Source organism: Primulina eburnea, chromosome 5 (genome assembly GCF_022965805.1).
Source record: "Primulina eburnea isolate SZY01 chromosome 5, ASM2296580v1, whole genome shotgun sequence".
Classification (NCBI taxonomy): Eukaryota; Viridiplantae; Streptophyta; class Magnoliopsida; order Lamiales; family Gesneriaceae; genus Primulina; species Primulina eburnea.
The window spans coordinates 37,376,687-37,396,557 of NC_133105.1; the positions used below are offsets into that span (position 1 = coordinate 37,376,687).

The following is a 19,871-nucleotide window of genomic DNA, read 5'->3' on the forward strand; positions in this document are numbered from 1 at the left end:
CCACGCCGATATGGTATCGATCAACAGTAATAGAAAAGACTCCAGTTCTATTCACATCGATACGGTATCGATTACCAGTAATAGAGGAAGCTATTATTCTATCCACATCAATATAGTACCGATTAACAGTAATAGAAGCAACTCTAATTCTATCCACATCGATATGACATCGATTAACAGTAATAGAAGAGCTACTAATCTATCCACAACGATACAATACTGATTAACAGTAATAGAAAAAGCCACCATCCTATCCACATCGATAGCCAAACATCCAGTGACAGTCTTTGGCACAACCGCCAATACACAATCTTATGACATCGTGCAATGTGCCCGTGGTGATCCCACCACTAACGGCACTTCTATCATAAGACTACTCGTCTAATACCTACTGTCTAAAATCAAGAGAACAAGTATATCAATCAACTCAATGCAAATATCAATGCAATAAAGTAAAGTATGTGATTTAGGGAAACCCCAGTCTAAATCGACTCAAGTCCATCTCCCAATACCACATTGACTTATACCTTTCTTTCGTCGGTTTCTGGCTCAGTCAAAGTCCTGAACTCACAATCTGTCTGGTACTGACAATATATATGAACTCATATCAATATACTTGTCAATTCCATAACAATCTGATCAATCTGGATTTAATTCAAAATCAACGGTATAACGGTACAATTTTAATATCCCCGTCAATACCAATTCACCAGATAACAGTTACAATCTATAACTCATATCCAATACAATTCGTAATCCAATCACAATTCAAATCTGTCCGGTATAAATCAATATACCCTAAAATTCATAACAATTCCATAATCAGTCCGTTTCTTAATCTGACTTCGATTCTATGATGTCTAACATGTCAAGAACATCATATATGAATCCTATTCAATTCTGACAATAGCATAATTTCAAAACATGTCAAAACGTAGCAAAACTTACGTCAAAGTGTAGCCTACGTCGATAGGATTACAATACCGAAGTCGGATTACAATTCAGAAGGACGGATTTCTCAGAAAAGGCGTAAGGATTTTCGGTGAACTTTCCCTGACTCTTTTCTCGATTCATACCTTTTGTTTTCAAAGAAAATGCAAAGATATACGTATATATATATCAAGTTTGCATGTTAAGCGACGCGTCACATTTTCATGGATCTCGGCTGGCGCTCGAGAGGTAATAAACTACCGCTCGAGCGCGGCAATTTCTGTCAGATTCCTTTCGGATTTATACATTGGCGCCCGAGCGGTCACAAACTACCGCCCGGGCGCCACCTCTTCTGCCCGAGACATGCTTCTAATGAACTTTGGCGCTCGGGCGGTCATTTCTTACCGCTCGGGCGCCAACAATTCTGCCCGAAACTTACACAAGTCATGTGTACTCTTATTTCGTGTCCCGATTAATCCTTTCGTAATCATATCAACTTATATTTCGATAATTATAGACTACTAGGATTAAATTTCCGGGCATTACATATGATCATTATCGAATAAATTAATTAATTAACGAGGGGTAGGTGAACCGACATTCCCAACAAATCCATTTTTCATTGAATTTTAATCAACCATTTTAGATATCATCTTTCATAATTTAATTATTGAATCTTTTTATTTGCATATTTGTTCGAAAATAGTAGTGTTAAAACAATCTAATCAATTTTCGTTGCTAAATGTTCAATAACTGAAAATAATAATTGTTAAATACAGTCTTCGACGATACTCGTTCTCTGGTACATTATACTATTACTTGACATCGTGCACTTGCGATTAATTTTGAGCATATAAAACATATTTTTATTAAGGGTTTAACAGTGCAAGTTTTGCTCGATCAAGTTTTTGGCACCGTTGTCGGGGACTGTTAATCTACAATTTTATTTTTAGTTATTTTCTTTAGCGTTATTTTATTTTTCTTGAGCTAACACTCTATATTTTATTCCAGATATCTTGTCCAGTGCATGTCATAGTCACTTGACGTGGAGGTTGAGTTTGAGTTTGATCCTGAAATTGAAAGAACTTTCCGCAGGAGAAGACAGCAGCAGAGACTCAAAGAACTGATGGAGAGGCAGTTGATTGATCAAGAGGAGGAACACCATGATGTTAGAAGTGTTGAGATGCCACGCCGCATACCGATGCTGGAGTATGCCCAACCTTCTTTGGATGGAGCACGCCCCAGCATTGTGAGGCCTATGGTGCGAGCAAACCAGTTCGAAATCAAACCAGCTATAATTCAGATGGTTCAGAACACAGTCCAGTTTGGAGGATCTGCAGTAGATGAACCAAACACGCACATCGCAGATTTTCTTGAAATTTGTGATACTTTTAAATTCAATGGAGTTTCTGATGATGCTGTTAGGTTGCGTTTGTTTCCTTACTCTTTACGTGATAAGGCTAAAGCATGGTTAAATTGTTTGCCTGTAGGTTCAATCACTACATGGGAAGACATGGCGAAAGCATTTCTCATTAAATACTTTCCTCCATCAAAGACCATGAAGCAGCGGGCAGACATTACAACATTTGCTCAATTCGATCAGGAGTCTTTATATGAGGCATGGGAATGCTTCAAGGATCTACTACGAAGATGCCCACATCACGAATTACCACTTGGGTTAGTCGTTCAAACATTTTATTATGGTTTGCTTACTCCTACCCGTACTATGATAGATGCTGCTGCTTGTGGAAACTTGTTGATAAAAACTGCGGAAGAAGGATATGAGTTGTTGGAGGAGATGGCTGCTAGCAGCTATCACCCTCAATCAGAAAGAAACAACCAGCGGAAGAGTACAGGAGTTCACCAGGTAACTGATTTTTCTGCTATTACTGCACAACTTGATGCTTTAAACAGGAAACTAGACAGCTTGAATGTGCGTGGCACGGCGATGCGTCTTCAAGAGATATTCTGTGAAAAGTGTGGAGGAGAACACTATGTGAAGGACTGTCAAGATGACAATCCATTTTATGTGTAAGAAGGAGCACCAATAAATCAAGTGGGAATCCAAAACCGCCCAAGGAATGACCCTTATTCGAACACATACAATCTGGGGTGGAGACAACATCCAAACTTCTCATGGGGTGGTAAAACAGCCAGAATCGACCACAAGGAGGACAATCATATGGGAAACAACCGATGTCCAGATCTGATCCTCCTAGAGAAGATAAGTCTAATTTGGAGCAGATGATGTCTAAGTTCATCTCGTCTACCGAGACTAGACTATAGAATCAGGATGCATCGATAAAGGGGCTTGAAAATCAGATTGGGCAGTTAACGAAGATGATAGCAAGTAGAGAGCCAGGCACCTTGGCAAGTAACAAAGAGACAAATCCAAAAGAGCAAGTGAAGGCCATCGAGTTGAAGAGTGGGAAAATTTTAGAGTCGAGAGAGAAAGGAAAAAATCAAGTGCCTGATGAACTGACTGAGACATCTAAAGGTAAGTCTTCTTACACTGCACCAGCACCCACTGCACAATCAAAAATTGTTATACCTCCTCTTTTTCCTGCAGCATTGAAAAAAGAAAAACTAGATGCACAATTTGGTAAGTTTCTTGAGGTATTTAAAAAATTGCATATCAATATTCCCTTCGCCGATGCTTTAATGCAAATGCCTAGTTATGCTAAATTTTTGAAGGATATCTTAGCAAACAAGAGAAAGTTGGAGGGTCACATGACGGTGAATATTACTGAAAATTGCTCCGCTTTAGTGCAAAACAAGATCCCACCGAAACTTAAGGATCCGGGGAGTTTTTCTATTCCTTGCATGATTGGTGATATTGTTTTTCACAAAGCTCTGTGTGATCTTGGTGCAAGTATTAATCTTATGCCTTTTTCAGTGTTTAGGAAACTTGGGTTGGGGAACCTAAGCCAACGAGGATGTCTTTACAGCTGGCAAACAGATCTGTCAAGTATCCACAGGGAGTTATTGAGGATGTGCTAGTGAAAGTAGATAAGTTTATTTTTCCTGCTGATTTCGTGGTGTAAGACATGGAGGAGGATATGGAGATGCCCTTGATTTTGGGGAGACTGTTCCTTGCGACTGGCAAGGCCCTGATTGACGTTCAAGAAGGGAAGTTGAGATTAAGAGTGGTTGAGGAAGAGATTACTTTTGATGTTTTTAATGCACTTAAGCACACACTGCATTCTGATAGTTGTTATAGAATTGATTATTTTGATGCCTTTGTGTCTAACTATGTACAGGATGTTCTTAAGGACCCTTTGGAGGCCACTCTCACTACTGAAATGAGAGAAGATGAATTGGATGCAGAGAAAACCGAAATAGTGGCATACCTCAATGCCAACCAGCCATGGAAGAGGCCAAAAAAGATGAGATTAGAAGATTTGGGAGATCGAAGAGACTTGCTCACTCAGAAGTCAAGCCTGGAGGAGCCACCAACGCTTGAGCTCAAACCGTTGCCTCCTTACCTAAAGTACGTGTACCTAGGTGAGGATAACACTTTACCTGTCATTATTTCTGCTACTTTGACAGATGTGATGGAGGACAAACTGTTGAAAGTCTTGAAAGCGCAAAAGAGTGCATTTGCGTGGAAAGTGGCGGATATTAAAGGGATCAATCCATCAGTCTGCATGCACAAGATATTGATGGAAGAAAAGTACTCACCTCTCGTGCAACCTCAGAGAAGATTGAATCCAAAGATGCAAGAGGTAGTAAAGACAAAAACTATCAAACTCCTTGATGCATGTATTATCTATCCTATATCTGATAGTGCATGGGTAAGCCCTGTTCAGTGTGTGCCGAAAAAAGGTGGGATTGCTATGATCACAAATGAAAATAATGAATTAATACCCATTAGGACTATTACGGCATGGCGTGTATGCATTGATTATAGGAAATTAAATGATGTCACCCGTAAAGACCACTTTCCCCTTCCCTTTATTGATCAAATGCTTGAGAGGCTAGCGAGTCATGAGTTTTATTGCTTTTTGGATGGGTATTCTGGGTATAACCAAATCATGATTGCGCCCAAGGACCAAGAGGAAACCACTTTCACTTGTCCTTATGGCACTTTTGCTTTTAGACCGATGCCCTTTGGTTTGTGTAATGCCCCTGCCACTTTTCAACGATGCATGACCGCTATATTTCATGACATGATAGAAACCTTTCTTGAGATTTTAATGGATGACTTCTTGATTTTTTGTTCTTCTTTTGATGACTATTTGCAGAATTTGAAGGTGGTATTGATGAGATGTGAGGAGACGAATTTGGTGCTGAATTGGGAAAAATGCCATTTTATGGTACAAGAAGGAATAGTATTGGGGCACAAGATATCAGGGCATGGAATGGAGGTGGATAAGGCGAAAGTTAAAGTTATCAAGAACTTACCACCTCCGGCATTTATTAAGGGAGTTAGAAGTTTTCTAGGCCATGCCGGTTTTCATCGGCGTTTTATCAAAGATTTTTCTAAAATTGTCAAACCTCTATCTTCCTTACTTATGAAAGATGTGCCCTTTGATTTCAATACTGATTGTTTATAGGCATACGAGAATCTGAAGGAGCGCTTGGTGACGGCTCCTGTCTTGGTGGCACCAGATTTGGATCTGCCCTTCGAAATAATGTGCGATGCAAGTCACACTGCGTTGGGATATGTGCTTGGCCAGTGGCAAAAAAAGGTATTTCATACAATTTACTACGCAAGTAAAACCTTAGAGGAGGCTCAATTGAATTATGCGACAACTGAAAAGGAATTACTTGCAGTAGTATTTGTGCTTGACAAATTTCATGCATATCTTGTTTTGTCCAAAGTCATTATTTACACAGATCACTCGACACTGAAATATTTACTTGCTAAAAAAGATGCAAAGCCACGCCTACTTCGGTGGATTTTATTGTTGCAAGAGTTTGATTTGGAAATAAAAGATAAGAAAGGTGTTGAGAATATGGTGGCAGATCATTTGTCTAGACTAGAACATGTTAGTAATGACTGTGTAGATAAGGCTATTAATGAATGGTTTCCTGACGAGCAACTGTTTGAGATGAAACATTGTCCGTGGTATGCAAATTTCGCTAACTTTCATGTCACAGGCACACCACCACCAAATCTATCTTCTTACCAACGAAAGAAATTCTTCTCTGACGTGAAATATTATTTTTGGGAGGAACCGTTTTTGTTTAAGATTTGTGCAGATTCTATGATAAGAAGGTGTGTTGCAGAGGACGAGTTTGGGCAAATTCTTAACCATTGCCATGACCGTGAGGTAGGTGGTCGTTTTGGACCAACAAGGACAGCATCTAAGGTACTCCAATGTGGATTTTATTGGCCAACTCTCTTTAAAGATGTACGTTCTTATGTGCTAGCATGTGATAGATGCCAACGGACAGGTAACATCTCTAACCGTCATGAAATGCCTTTGAATAATATTCTTGAGTGTGAGGTTTTTGATGTATGGGGGACAGATTTCATGGGACCGTTTCCCAGTTCGTTCACGAAAAAATATATCTTGGTTGCAGTTGATTATGTGTCTAAGTGGGTCGAGGCAGAAGCATATGCCACTAATGATGCTCAAGTGGTCCTGAAATTTTTGAAGAAAAATATTTTTAACAGGTTTGGGACACCACGGGCAATCATTAGTGATGGTGGCACTCATTTTTGCAACAAACTCTTTGAAAAACTTTTGAGCAAATATGGTGTCACACACAGGATCTCTACCCCATATCACCCCCAAGCGAGCGGTCAAGTGGAAGTGTCAAACCGAGAGATAAAGCGAATTTTGGAGAAAGTTGTAGGTGTCAGTAGGAAAGATTGGTCGGTGAGGTTAGATGATGCCCTTTGGGCATATAGGACTGCTGTCAAAACACCTATAGGCACTACACCATATAAGTTGTTGTTTGGTAAAGCATGTCATTTACCTGTAGAGTTAGAGCATCGAGCATACTGGGCCACAAAAGCATTGAACTTTAATTTTACTGATGCAGGTGAACGACGTTTGCTGCAACTGGATCAGTTAGAGGAATTCCGGAACCTGGCATATGATCTTGCACTGTCATATAAGGAAAAGACGAAGAAGGCCCATGACAAGCGGATCATCGAGAGGGAATTCAAGGAAGGGGACAATGTTTTACTCTACAACTCTCGGTTGCGACTGTTTCCTGGAAAATTGAAGTCGCGATGGTCTGGACCATTCGTGATTTCTAATGTAAACCCGTCGGGAGCCGTGGAACTGCACGATGGGAAGGATGGGACATTCACGGTCAATGCCCAGCGACTGAAGCAGTACATGGGTGGCATAATTGAGCCATAACTTGGAATCACCCGGTTCCAAGACAATTCAAACTGAGACCGGCCGACGGTCTAGCTCTCGACTGTAAATTGAGAACTACCTTTATTTCCCTTCTCTTGCATTTAATTTGATTTTTCTTCCTTGTCAAGTCTTTTACTATTATTTTGTTTTTAATTTTTTTTAAAAAAAAGAAGATTGGAAAAATTCCAAAGACCTCCGCGCTCGAGCGGTACAATAATACCGCTCGAGCACCAGGACTTATTTCAAAAAACATATTTCCAGAGAGCTCGGCGCTTGGTCGGTACTTTTTTACCGCTCGAGCGCGAACACTTGCCCCAAAAGAAAAAAAATTTTCACGAGAATTCGGCGCTCCAGCGGTATTTTTCTACCGCTCGAGCGCACCTGCGTTTAAAGACGTGAATTCCCCTTTCCCTTTTCATTCTGCGCAGACCACCCCCCAAATCCCTAAATCCACCTCACTCACTTCTTCGATTTTCTTGTGTAGGCTTCAATTCCTACTCAAATCCTTGGCAAGCTGGAACAATCTTCGTAGGAAAACAAGAATTTTCATGACTCTGGTCATCTTCTCCGATTCAAGGCACCATCTTCGCCAACAATCCCATGGCTCCAAAGAAACAACGAGGTAACCCCGGTTCTTCCTCTTCTTCCTCCTCGTTTGATAGAACACGCTTCGTGAATGCGGCGGCTAGGGATAGATATGAACATGCCAAAATACATAGAAACCCCAATGTCGAAAGGGGATTTCGTCGTACCTTTGACGATAGATACATGCCTACTCTTGTGGACATGGAAAGAAGAGGATGGGAAAAATTTAGCGAGCCACCTAAGGCGGTCGTGGTGTCTGTGGTTAGGGAATTCTACGCTAATGCCGGTGAACGAACTGATAGTAGGGCATTTGTTAGAGGAAAGCTTGTGCCGTTTGATTCTGCTACGATTAACTCCCTCTTAGGAACGGCTGAGGTTGATGAATCTAACTTCCAGGCGGTAGTGGCTGATCCCAACTAGACCTTGATTATCGAGACTCTATGTCATCCGGGTGCGATGTGGAAACCATTGGGCGGACCACCAAGCTGCTTTGACGAGAAATACTTGAAAGCTGAAGTTTCCCTGTGGTATTTGTTTGTGGCCCGAAGAATGATGCCAGTCTCGCATAAGAGCGAGGTACAAAAGGAACGAGCGGTGCTACTTTTTGCATTGACCCAAGGATACACCATAAATGTGGGCTAACTTATAGCTTCTCAGATCATGTTGAGTGCTCACAACAGCCACATTGCGCTTTTCTTTCCGACGATCATATCCGAATTGTGTGCACGGGCTGGGGTACATTTTCGAGACGACGAGGAGTGGCTTCAACCGATGAAGCCAATTTTTCAGGAGGATGAACAGCGAAAAAGGGCAAAACGATGGGTGGACTTCCCCACTCAGGCGGAGGAAGCCGGTGAATCCAGCGCTGCTGTCCCTCGTCGCCCACATCCCCGCAGGCGCACTCAGAATGAGAAAATGGATGAGAGTCTGGCTTTCATGGCTCACCAGGAGCAGGTCAATGACAACGTGGCGACCCATCTTGAACATCTCGACTCCATGATGCGCACCATGCTAATCCACGGAGGCATAGACCCAGGGACGATACCACCATGTCCACCATTTATCCCCCCCTACCAGTTTCAGTACGACTATCTTCATCAGGGGGATGCGGCAGGAGTGCCACCGCCGGAGCACGACGACGAGGAGCCTTGATCATGGGAGTTCACTGTTTCCCCTTCCTTGCACTTTTATTTCTTTACTGCTTGATGTTTTCTTTCTTGCCGTTGTTTCAATCTAGCTTGTTTTTAGCTTTTGTGTTTATGATTCTGCATTCGTGTTTGCATTTTTGTGTTTTGGGTCTTTTGTGCAATGGGGACAGTGCACACTTTTAGTATGAGGTGGTCGTTTTTCGTATTCATATTTGTAGTCTTTCGTATTTTTCTTGCATGAGTGTCAGTTTATGATGAAACAAGTAAATTGGTAGCCAATGATGATTATGGGATAAATGAATCGCATGTTGCTTAGTCGTATCACTCGTATAAATCCCCTGGTGAATTGTATGTTTTCATATGCACATAAAAATGGGTTTTGGTAGTGGTGTGAATGACAGTCAAGTTTAAAACATCTGTGGGAGAAACTGAAAGAGACATGATATGCGAGTAGCACTTGAATGAGTTTCGGTTGATAGGAGTGACCATCCGGTAGCATTAACTCGAGTAGATAATCAGAGCATACCTAAAATCCTCTTTGTCCCAATCGTGCATAGAGCCTCAAAAGCCATCCCTAGGCCATCTAAAAGCGAACACCTTATGTTCAGAACCTAGGGAGTACACATGAGAAAATTATGCACTCAAAAAATAAATAAATAAATAAAAAGGGGGATGTAAGGTGTGGGGGAGCCAAGAGTGATGAAATCCTATCCCGAGGCTAAAAAGATGGAGATATAAGGCGTTGAGGAATTTCAGAAAAAATTCTAAGTGCATAATGAAAATGATCAGTGTACTTTGAGCCGCTTGAAAACTCATGGATATTGACTCCCCAATTCATACTACCAGATAATTCTGCCGCTTTGTGTTTACTTGTTGGTCACAAGTAGAAACGGAACTCAGGATAGAGAAACTGGCGTTGAACTGTCGATTCGGTGACTCGCACGATTTGCGAATAAAACTGTCTGAAGCACAAGCTAGTTAAACCCCCAGCACACACACACGACCACACTTCATGGTCATATCAAAAGGCTATAAGGTGCTTTGCAAAGTGTATTGATAAATATTGTGATTTGACTAATTGGATGTGGTTCATAGACCCGCTGAGGCAGGAGATGTCAGTATGCTACTTCGCCATCAGTTCGTTATTTTAATACTTTAGTTTTGTGTTTTTTTGTTTCGTGTTTTGATTGTGGTCTGTAACCTATTTTGCTTGAGGGCAAGAAAAAGGTTAGTATGAGGGGGTTGATGGGTGTGATTTTTACGTGTTTTATTGCATTAGTGTGTGTGTGTGTTTGCACGGTGCATGCGTATATTTCATTCACATTTTGTTCATTTTAGAGTAAACATTTGCATGTGATCATGTCTCACTTGGGTGTGACGAATTTGAAGGACAAATGACCGGAAAAACTAAAATCGGAGCCAAGTGCCAAGCCAAGAAGATAATGTGCATATAGGACTGTTTTTAAAACACCTATAGGCACTACACCATATAGGTTGTTGTTTGGTAAAGCATTTCATTTACCTGTAGAGTTAGAGCATCGAGCATACTGGGCTACCAAAGCATTGAACTTTAATTTTACTGACGCAGGTGAACGACGTCTGTTGCAACTGGATCAATTGGAGGAACTCCGGAACCAGGCATATGATCTTGCACTGTCATACAAGGAGAAGACGAAGAAAGCCCATGACAAGCGGATCATCGAGAGGGAATTAAAGGAAGGTGACAATGTCCTTCTCTACAATTCCCGACTGCGACTATTTCCTGGAAAATTGAAGTCACGATGGTCTGGACTATTTGTGATTTCTAAAGTATACCCGTCGGGGGCCGTGGAACTGCACGATGGGAAGGATGGGACATTTATGGTCAATGCCCAGCGACTGAAGCACTACATGGGTGGCACAGTTGAGCCACAACTTGGAATCATCCGGTTCCAAGACAATTCAAACTGAAACCGGCCGGCAGTCTAGCTCTCGACTGTAAATTGAGAACTACCTTTCTTTCCCTTTCTCTTGCAATTTATTTGATTTTTCTTTCTTGTCAGTATGTTTTATTTTTTTATAGTTGTGTAAAAAAAACAACGAAAAGTCCAGAGAGCTTTGCGCTCGGGCGGTAATTTTGTACCGCTCGAGTGCTTTGTACCGCTCGAGTGCGACAACTTGTTCCAAACAAAAACTTCCAGACAGATCCGCGCTCGGGCGGAAATATTTACCTCTCGAGCGCGAACACTTACTTCTGAAAAAATATTTCCCGAGAGGTTGGCGCTCGAGCGGTAGTTTTCTACCGCTCGAGCGCGACTGCGTTAAAAAGCGAAAATCCCTTTCCCCTCTTTCATTCTGCACGAAATTTCCTCCACAATCCCTAACTCTCACTTTCGCCCCTCTCATTTTCTTGCAGGAAATTTCTCTAAAGATCAAGACTTGGGTACCGTGGGTGCACTCCTCCTTGAAAATCAGGTAATTTTTCCCTCTACAACTCCGGTCACCATCTCCATCTTCAACCACCATGGCTCCCAAGAAACAAAGAGGTAACCCCGGTTCTTCCTCTTCTTCCTCCTCGTTTGATAGAACACGCTTCGTGAATGCGGCGGCTAGGGATAGATATGAACATGCCAAAATACATAGAAACCCCATTGCCGAAAGAGGATTTCTACGTACCTTTGATAATAGATACATTCCAACTCTTGTGGACTTGGAAAGAAGAGGATGGGAAAAATTTAGCGAGCCACCTAAGGCGGCTGTGGTATCTGTGGTTATGGAATTCTACGCTGATGCCGGTGAACGAACTGATAGTAGGGCATTTGTTAGAGGAAAGCTTGGGCCGTTTAATTCTGCCACGATTAACTCCCTCTTAGAAACGGCTGAGGTTGATGACTCTAACTTCCAGGCGTTAGTGGCTGATCCCAACTACACCTTGATTATCGAGACTCTATGTCATCCGGGTGCGATGTGGAAACCATTGGGCGGACCACCAAGCTGCTTTGACGAGAAATACTTGAAAGCTAAAGTTTCCTTGTGGTATTTGTTTGTGGCCCGAAGAATGATGTCAGTCTCGCATAAGAGCGAGGTACAAAAGGAACGAGCGGTGCTACTTTTTGCATTGACCCAAGGATACCACATAAATGTGGGCAAACTTATAGCTTCTCAGATCATGTTGAGTGCTCACAACAGCCACATTGGTCTTTTCTTTCCGACGATCATATCCGAATTGTGTGCGCGGGCTGGGGTAAATTTTCGGGAGGACGAGGAGTGGCTTCAACCAATGAATCCAATGTGTCAGGAGGATGAACAGTGAAAAAGGGCAAAACGACGGGTGGACTTCCCCACTCAGGCGGAGGAAGCCGGTGGATCCAGCGCTGCTGTCCCTCGTCGCCCACAGCCCCGCAGGAGCACTCAAAATGAGAAAATGGATGAGAGTCGGGCTTTCATGGCTCACCAGGAGCAGATCAACAACAACGCGGTGACCCATCTTACACATCTCGACTCCATGATGCGCATCATGCTCATCCACGGAGGCATAGACCCAGGGACTATACCACCATGTCCACCGTTTATTCCCCCCTACCAGTTTCGGTACGACTATCTTCATCAGGGGGATGCAGCAGGAGTGCCACTGCCGGAGCACGACGAGGAGGAACCTTGATCAGGGGAGTTCACTATTTCCCCTTCCTTGCACATTTCTTTCTTTACCGCTTTCTGTTTTCTTTCTTATCGTTGTTTCAGTCTAGCATGTTTTTAGCTTTCATGTTTATGAGTCTACATTTGTGTTTGCATTTCTGTGTTTTGAGTCTTTTGTTGCAATGGGAACATTGCACACTTTTAGTATGAGGGGGTCGTTGTTCGTATTCTTATTTGTCTTCGTTCGTATTTGTCTTGCATGAGTGTCAGTGATGGTGAAACTAGTAAATTGGTAGCCAATGATGTTTGTGGGATAAATGAACTGCATGTTACTTAGTCTTATAACTCGTTATGAATCCCCAAGTGAATTGAAATCGTTTTATGCACACATAGTGGATTTTAATAGTGGTGTCGATGACAGTTAAGTTCAAAATAATCTGTGAGGGGAACTGGAGAAACATTAGATGCGAGTAGAACTTGAAGGAATATCTGTTGACATGAGGGACTAACCAGTAACATGAATTCGAGTAGAAAATCAAGAGTATGTATCAAACATCCTCCATCCAATCGTGCATAGGACCTGAAAAGTCATCCTTAGGCCAGATTAATAAACATACACCACATCCAAAACCTAGGGAGTACGTATGAGAAAACTATGCATCAAAAAAAAGAAAAAAAATGGAATAAAAAAAGGGGATGTAAGGTGTGGGGGAGCCAAAAAAGGATGAAATCCTATCCCAAGGCTAAAAAGATGGAGATGTAAGGCGTTGAGGAATGTCAGAGAAAATTTCTGACAAGAGCATAGTGAAAATGATCTACGTACTCCCAATCTCCCTGAGCCAGTTGAGCAGTTATAGCTATTGACCCCATACACTTTGTTGTTTTACCATGAAACTCTACCACTTTATGTGTTTACTGGTTGGTCCCGAATGAAAACAGAACTCAAGAGAGCGAAACTTGCGTTGACTTGTCTATTTGGCGACCCACATGATTTGCGAATAAAGCTTTCTAAAACACAAGCTAGAAAAATCCACGGCACACATGACCACACTCTGTAGGAGAAGAACAAATGTTGTGCGATGTTTTGGAGGGGCAGTAATATATGTTGTGATTTGACTAAGTGTATGTGGTTCAAAAAAACCCGCTGAGGCGGGAGATGCCAGTTGCTATTTCACCATCAGTTTAGTTATTTTAATACCCTTCTTTTTGTGTTTGTTTCGTGTTTTGCTTGTGGTCTGTAACCTATTTTGCTTGAGGGCAAGCAAAAGGTTAGTTGTAATGCCCGAGATTTAATCATTTTAATCAGACGTTGATTAATTGACGTAATGGAAGTCATAGGAACTCAAATGACGAAGCCGGGCGTTGGTTTATGTTAAGCCAAGATGTTGAACCGAACATCTCAAGATGTTAGGCCGAACATCTCGCGCCCGAGCGGCAGAAAAGCACCGCCCGAGCGCCCTTGCTTGAGGAAAGAAAGCCGAACATATCGCGCCCGGGCGGAAGTTTGTGCTCGCCCGAGCGCGATTGTTTATTTGTGAAGGCCGAGAGTTTCGCGCCCGGGCGGAACTTTACGTCCGCCCGAGCGCGAGACGTGGTGCATGCGGGATGTGCCATTTGCCTTCATTCATGTTTGAGATGTATATGTATATATATATATACATGCACGAATTTTTCAAAGAATCAGAACGAGAGAAATCAGGAGGAAGGTTTCTGAGAAAGGAAGAAAAATCCTTACGCCTTTTGTGAGAAATCCGTCCGTCAGATTTTGAATCCGACTTCGGTACTGTGTTCCTATCGACGTAGGCTACAACTGGACGTAAGTTTTACTACGTTTTTACATGCTTTGAAATTATGATATTGTCAGAATTGAATGGAACTCAGATATGTTGTTCTCGACATATTAGACATCATAGAATCGAAGTCAGATTAAGAAACGGACTGATTATGGAATTGTTATGATTTTCGGAATAGTTTTGGAGTCAAGTGATATCAGAATTGAGTTGTTATTGAGTATGAGATATTAGAATTAATATCTGATTGATAGGGTATTGATGGGTATATTGATATTATACCGTTATGCCATCGATATTGAATTAGATTGAGTATTGAGCAGAACAGATTTAATTCGAGTGGTGTATTGATAGTATACTCCTCGATATTGTTCTTGTCAGATTGAGTATTGACAGACTTGGGGTTCGAGACTTCGACAGAGCCAGAGTATCAGAAAGAAAGGTATAAATTAATGTTGAGTTGGGATTGCACAACTCGAGGAAGGTTTGACTCGAGTTTCCCTAAATCACATACTTAGTTTATTACATTGATTCTTGTAATTGATGAGATTGATGTTTGTTGTCTATTGATTATAGCCACTGCACGTAAGGACTGCTGATTCGCTAGTCATTGATTGATTTGCTTAGATACTGACTGTATGTATTGATTTCTGAGTCGTTGAGTCATAGGCTGATTCGCCTAGTCACCGGCTGATTCGTCGGGTTATAGACTGATTCGTCTATTTATTGGCTGATTCGCCTAATTATAGCTGATTCGCTATATTTTGACTGATTCGTCTAAACTTAAGCTGATTCGCTTAATTACAGGCTGATTCGTCTGGTTATTGGCTGATTCGCCTAATTCTTGACTGATTCGTCAATTCTGCGGCTGATTCGCCCAGACACTGAATATATGAATTATATCGATGCCGTTTAGGGATTGAGTCATTCCTACCGACTGAGATTCGGTATATTATCATTATTCAGACATCGGGATCCCTAGGATAGAGTTGAGTCGAGTCTGAGACGACGTGTCGGTTGAGTCGAGTCTGATATGACATGTTGATTTACATTGTTTATACCATTCATGATTATTGAATGTTGGATATGGATTTATGTTTCTGATTTGAGACATGTTATGAATAATCCTTATGTGCTTTCGTATATGTTTTTATATGATTGCATGTGTACATTGTTTATACTGGGATATTCATATCTCACCGGAGTTATCCGGCTGTTGTCTTGTTTTGTATGTGTGCATGACAACAGGTGGGGCTGGATCAGGGTCAAGAAGAGGATGAGAGAAGATTAGACAGCGTGGAGGCTCCGGACTTGGTTAGAGATAGGGTTAGACACTTGATATTAGTTGTTAAACCCTAGTTGAATAAATGTATGTAGTACAGGACTTGTACTTTTATACTGAGTTGTATGTTCATGTTTAATATGTAATTTGAGTAAATTACATTACGTTTCCGCTTTGTATTTTAAAAAAAAAAAAATTAGACCCTGTTTATAATTGATTAATTAGTCCCAAACATGATTAAGAACTTGATTAGCGTCCGGGTCCCCACATTAGTATGAGGGGGTTGATATGTGTGATTTTTACGTGTTTTATTGCATTACTTTGTGTGTGTTTGCATTGTGCATGCGTACATTTCGTTTTCATTTTGTTCATTTTAGAGTAATCATACGCATTTGATCGTTTCTCACTTGTGCGCGACGAATTTGCAGGAAAAATGGCCGAAAACAAAAATCGGAGCCAAATGCCAAGCTAAGAAGATAATTTGCAGAAGAGGCGGCGCTAGGGCGGTGAAAGTGTACCGCCCGAGCGTGAGAGGCGAATTGCCAAGGAGAAGTCCAGAGAAGTCGGCGCTCGAGCAGTACTTTTCTACCGCCCGAGCGCCAGAAACCGCATGCCCAAGTGTTTTACAGAGGGTGTGGCGCTCGAGCGGTAATTCTTTACTGCCCGAGCGCCACCTAATTTTGGCAAGATTTTGCAGCCGATTCTTTACCTTATTTTGGAGGTGTGGCTGATAGGGAAGCGATTTGGACGACTTTTTGGGGGTATTGAGACATATTTTCAGAGCCGTCACAAGTTGGAGAGAACTTTTGCGCTTGGAGTTCAAGAGTCGAAGATTTCCGGGCGTCGTTCTTCACGTTTTTCGTCAATTCTAGTATTTCTAATTTAGCTTTCATCTTTAAACTTTGTTTTGTTTAGTTTTAATATGAACTCGAGTAGCTAAACTTTTAATATTTGTTGGGAATCTATGGTAACTTTATCATTGATGATGTTTTGTTCGTTGAGAATCTCAAGTATAATCTGATTAGCATTAGTCAGTTATGAGATAATGGATTCTCAGTTCAGTTTGACAAAAAATTCTTGTTCAGTCAAAGATGCAACTGATGAGGTCATACTAACTAGAAAACAATGTGGAAACACTTACATAGTCAGTTGGAATGATCAACCTTATGCACCAGTATGTTTCATTACTTCAAATTCTTCTAAAAACTGGTTGTGGCATTAGAGATTAAATCACATGAACTTTAAATCTATTGCATATCTGAATAACCACGATCTTGTCACTGGTTTGCCCAATCTGCCGAGGGAATATTTTTAGGATATTCGTCAGTTAGCAAAGCTTATAGAGTCTTTAACAAGAGCACAATAAATTTTGAAGAGTCTATACATCTTGTTTTTTATGAAACTTTACTAACTGATAAGCCAACCGATCCAATTGCTCGATTTACAGATATCAGTTTGGAGGATGATCATGAAGAAGCAAAACATATCAATCGAAACATCCTTCAAACACCTGAACCTGAAATTTTGGACCAATCAGTCGAACAGGAAGTAGTTCCTGATAATCAGTTGGAGGAGCCTATTGATAATATTCCATTACCAACTGATGCAGCAACTGAAACTGAAAACATTCAATTGCCTACTGAAGAAATGGCTGATACAGAAGCAACAAACGCTGAACTTAGATGGAAGAAATCACATCCTCCAGAATTGGTGATAGGTAATCCATCTGACCCGGTAAGAACAAGGAATCAAATTCTCAATCTATTTATTCATTCAGCTTTTGTATCGCAATTGGAAACGAAGAAAACTGATGAAGCTCTTGATGATCCAAACTGGACAAATGCAATGCAAGAAGAGCTGAATCAGTTTACCCATAACAATGTCTGGAACTTAGTTCTATGACCAGTTTCAAAAACTGTTATAGGTACAAAATGGGTGTACATGAATAAACTGAACGAAGATGGTTTAGTTTTGCGCAACAAGGCGAGACTGGTAGCACAAGGATATAGGCAAGAAGAAGAAATTGGTTATGATGAAACATATGCACTGGTTGCAAGAATGGAAGCTATCAAAATATTTCTTGTCTATGCATCATTCAAGAACTTCAAAGTCTACCAGATGGATGTAAAGAGTGCATTCCTGAATAGCCAGTTGCAAGAGGAAGTCTACGTTGAACGACCACCAGGTTTTGTCAATCATCATTTTCCTCATCATGTCTACCATTTGAACAAAGTGCTATATGGTCTTAAACAAGCTCCAAGAGCTTGGTATAAAACTCTTTCAAAATTCCTAACTGATCACGATTTTTCTGTAGACATTGTTCAAATTTTCAAAGAATGATCACAATTTACTCGTTCAAATTTATGTTGATGACATCATATTTGGGTCAACTAACCCCAAATTATGCTAGAAATTTGCTAAGTCGATGCAGGAGAAATTTGAAATGAGCATGATAGGTGAACTGACATTATTTCTTGGACTACAAGTGAAGCAACTGGAGACAAGAACTTTTATTAGTCAAACTAAATACACGAAGGAGTTGATGAATAAATTTGGCATGAAATCGTGTTCAGCTGCAAGTACTCCCATGAGCTCATAAGTAAAACTGGACACTGATCAAGGGGGAATATCTGTTGAGGTGACACTTTACAGAGGTTTAATAAGTTCATTAATGTACCTAACTGGTAGTCGTCTTGATATTGTATTTGTTGTCTGTATGTGTGCTAGATTTCAGGCAAACCCTAAGCAATCACATTTTTCAGCTGCCAAGCTTATTTTAAAATATCTTAAGGGCACAAAAAATGTTGGGTTATGGTATTCTAAAGAATCTACTTTCAATTTAGTTGGATATTCAGATGCAGATTATGCAAGATGTATGCTTGATCGTAAAAGTACAAGTGGATCATGTCATTTTCTAGGAGACAGACTGATCTCTTGGTTCAGCAAGAAGCAAACATCCATAGCAACTTCGAAAACTAAAGCAGAACAGCTACTGGAAGCTGCTGTGCTCAACAGCTCTGGGTTCAGCAACAACTAAGAGATTATGGAGTTGACGCTATAGGATTGCCCATATTCTGTGACAATACAAGCACGATTGCCATTACCTACAATCCAGTTCTTCACTCGAGGACCAAGCATATAAATGTCAGGCATCACTTCATCAGAGATCATGCCTTGAAGAAGGACATACGATTGGAATATGTCTCAACTGAGCAGCAAGCAGCTGATATCTTCACCAAACCATTGCTCGAGACTAAGTTTTCTCACTTTCGCAATATACTTGGATTAATTGATTTATCCTAATCAGTTTTGCTATTGATATATCAGTTGTTAATTAATTTGTGTCATCTATCAGTTCTTTAGTCAGTTACTGTTCATTCAGTTCAAACTTTTATCCATTTGAATTTCAACTTTTGTCAGTTATTATGTTCTGTTTATGAATTACTTCTGAACTGATGAGATTAACTATTGCAGAAAAATAAAATACAGAGATAAATGAAATAAACATTTTATTCATTTGAAGAAATTTTTACGGATTACATCGAAAAACTCTTCCTTAACAAAAGACCTCCACTTGTTCAACCAACGGTTTAAATCACCGGTGGAAGTCTTAAGGAAGCTATCGGAGTCAGCTATACGCTCTAGGATCCTCCTTTACTTGTAGAGAATCAGCTGGTAGACATTGTCTTCGTCGAAGATGTCCACCGTGTTAGCAACGTGCAAGCAATCCTGATATTTCTCTAGTTTTGCCATCATTTTGGGAGTGGTAGCCATTCCATACTCTTGAAGAAACTGGAGTCCTTGTAGCTCCTCCCATTATCGAAGGATTTTATGGAAAACTTCATCTTCCATATAAGTTTTTCTTTTTTGCAGAGCTGAGTTCATGAAGTCTTCAGCCATATCTAGAGTCTTTGAGCTACCTGCACCTGCCATTCTAGCTGTTGAATATTATTTGCTGATATGTTTGCGACTAACTGAGCTACTCTTATTTATAGCCCAGGGTCAAGGAAGATGAAAGGACAAAGTCATTACGGAAAACGATTAACCTTCTAAGCATAAGATTTAATTTGATTCATCTTGCTTAAATTCTTGTAATATTTATATGCATTTATTAAGGAGGAATATTTGTTTAAAATGTTAATTGAGAAAACAGCAGTTAGTAAATCTTCAACTGAAAAGACACGGTTTCACAACTGATCGT

At 40.8% G+C, this 19,871-nt stretch overlaps 1 non-coding gene across 1 annotated transcript; it reads right to left on the bottom strand.

Annotated features, from left to right (window-relative positions):
• Positions 1–2,492: 2,492 nt before the first annotated feature.
• Positions 2,493–2,598, bottom strand: LOC140833215 (small nucleolar RNA R71). Its single transcript, XR_012118348.1, has one exon. It is a non-coding gene; the product is annotated as a small nucleolar RNA R71 (small nucleolar RNA).
• Positions 2,599–19,871: the final 17,273 nt, after the last annotated feature.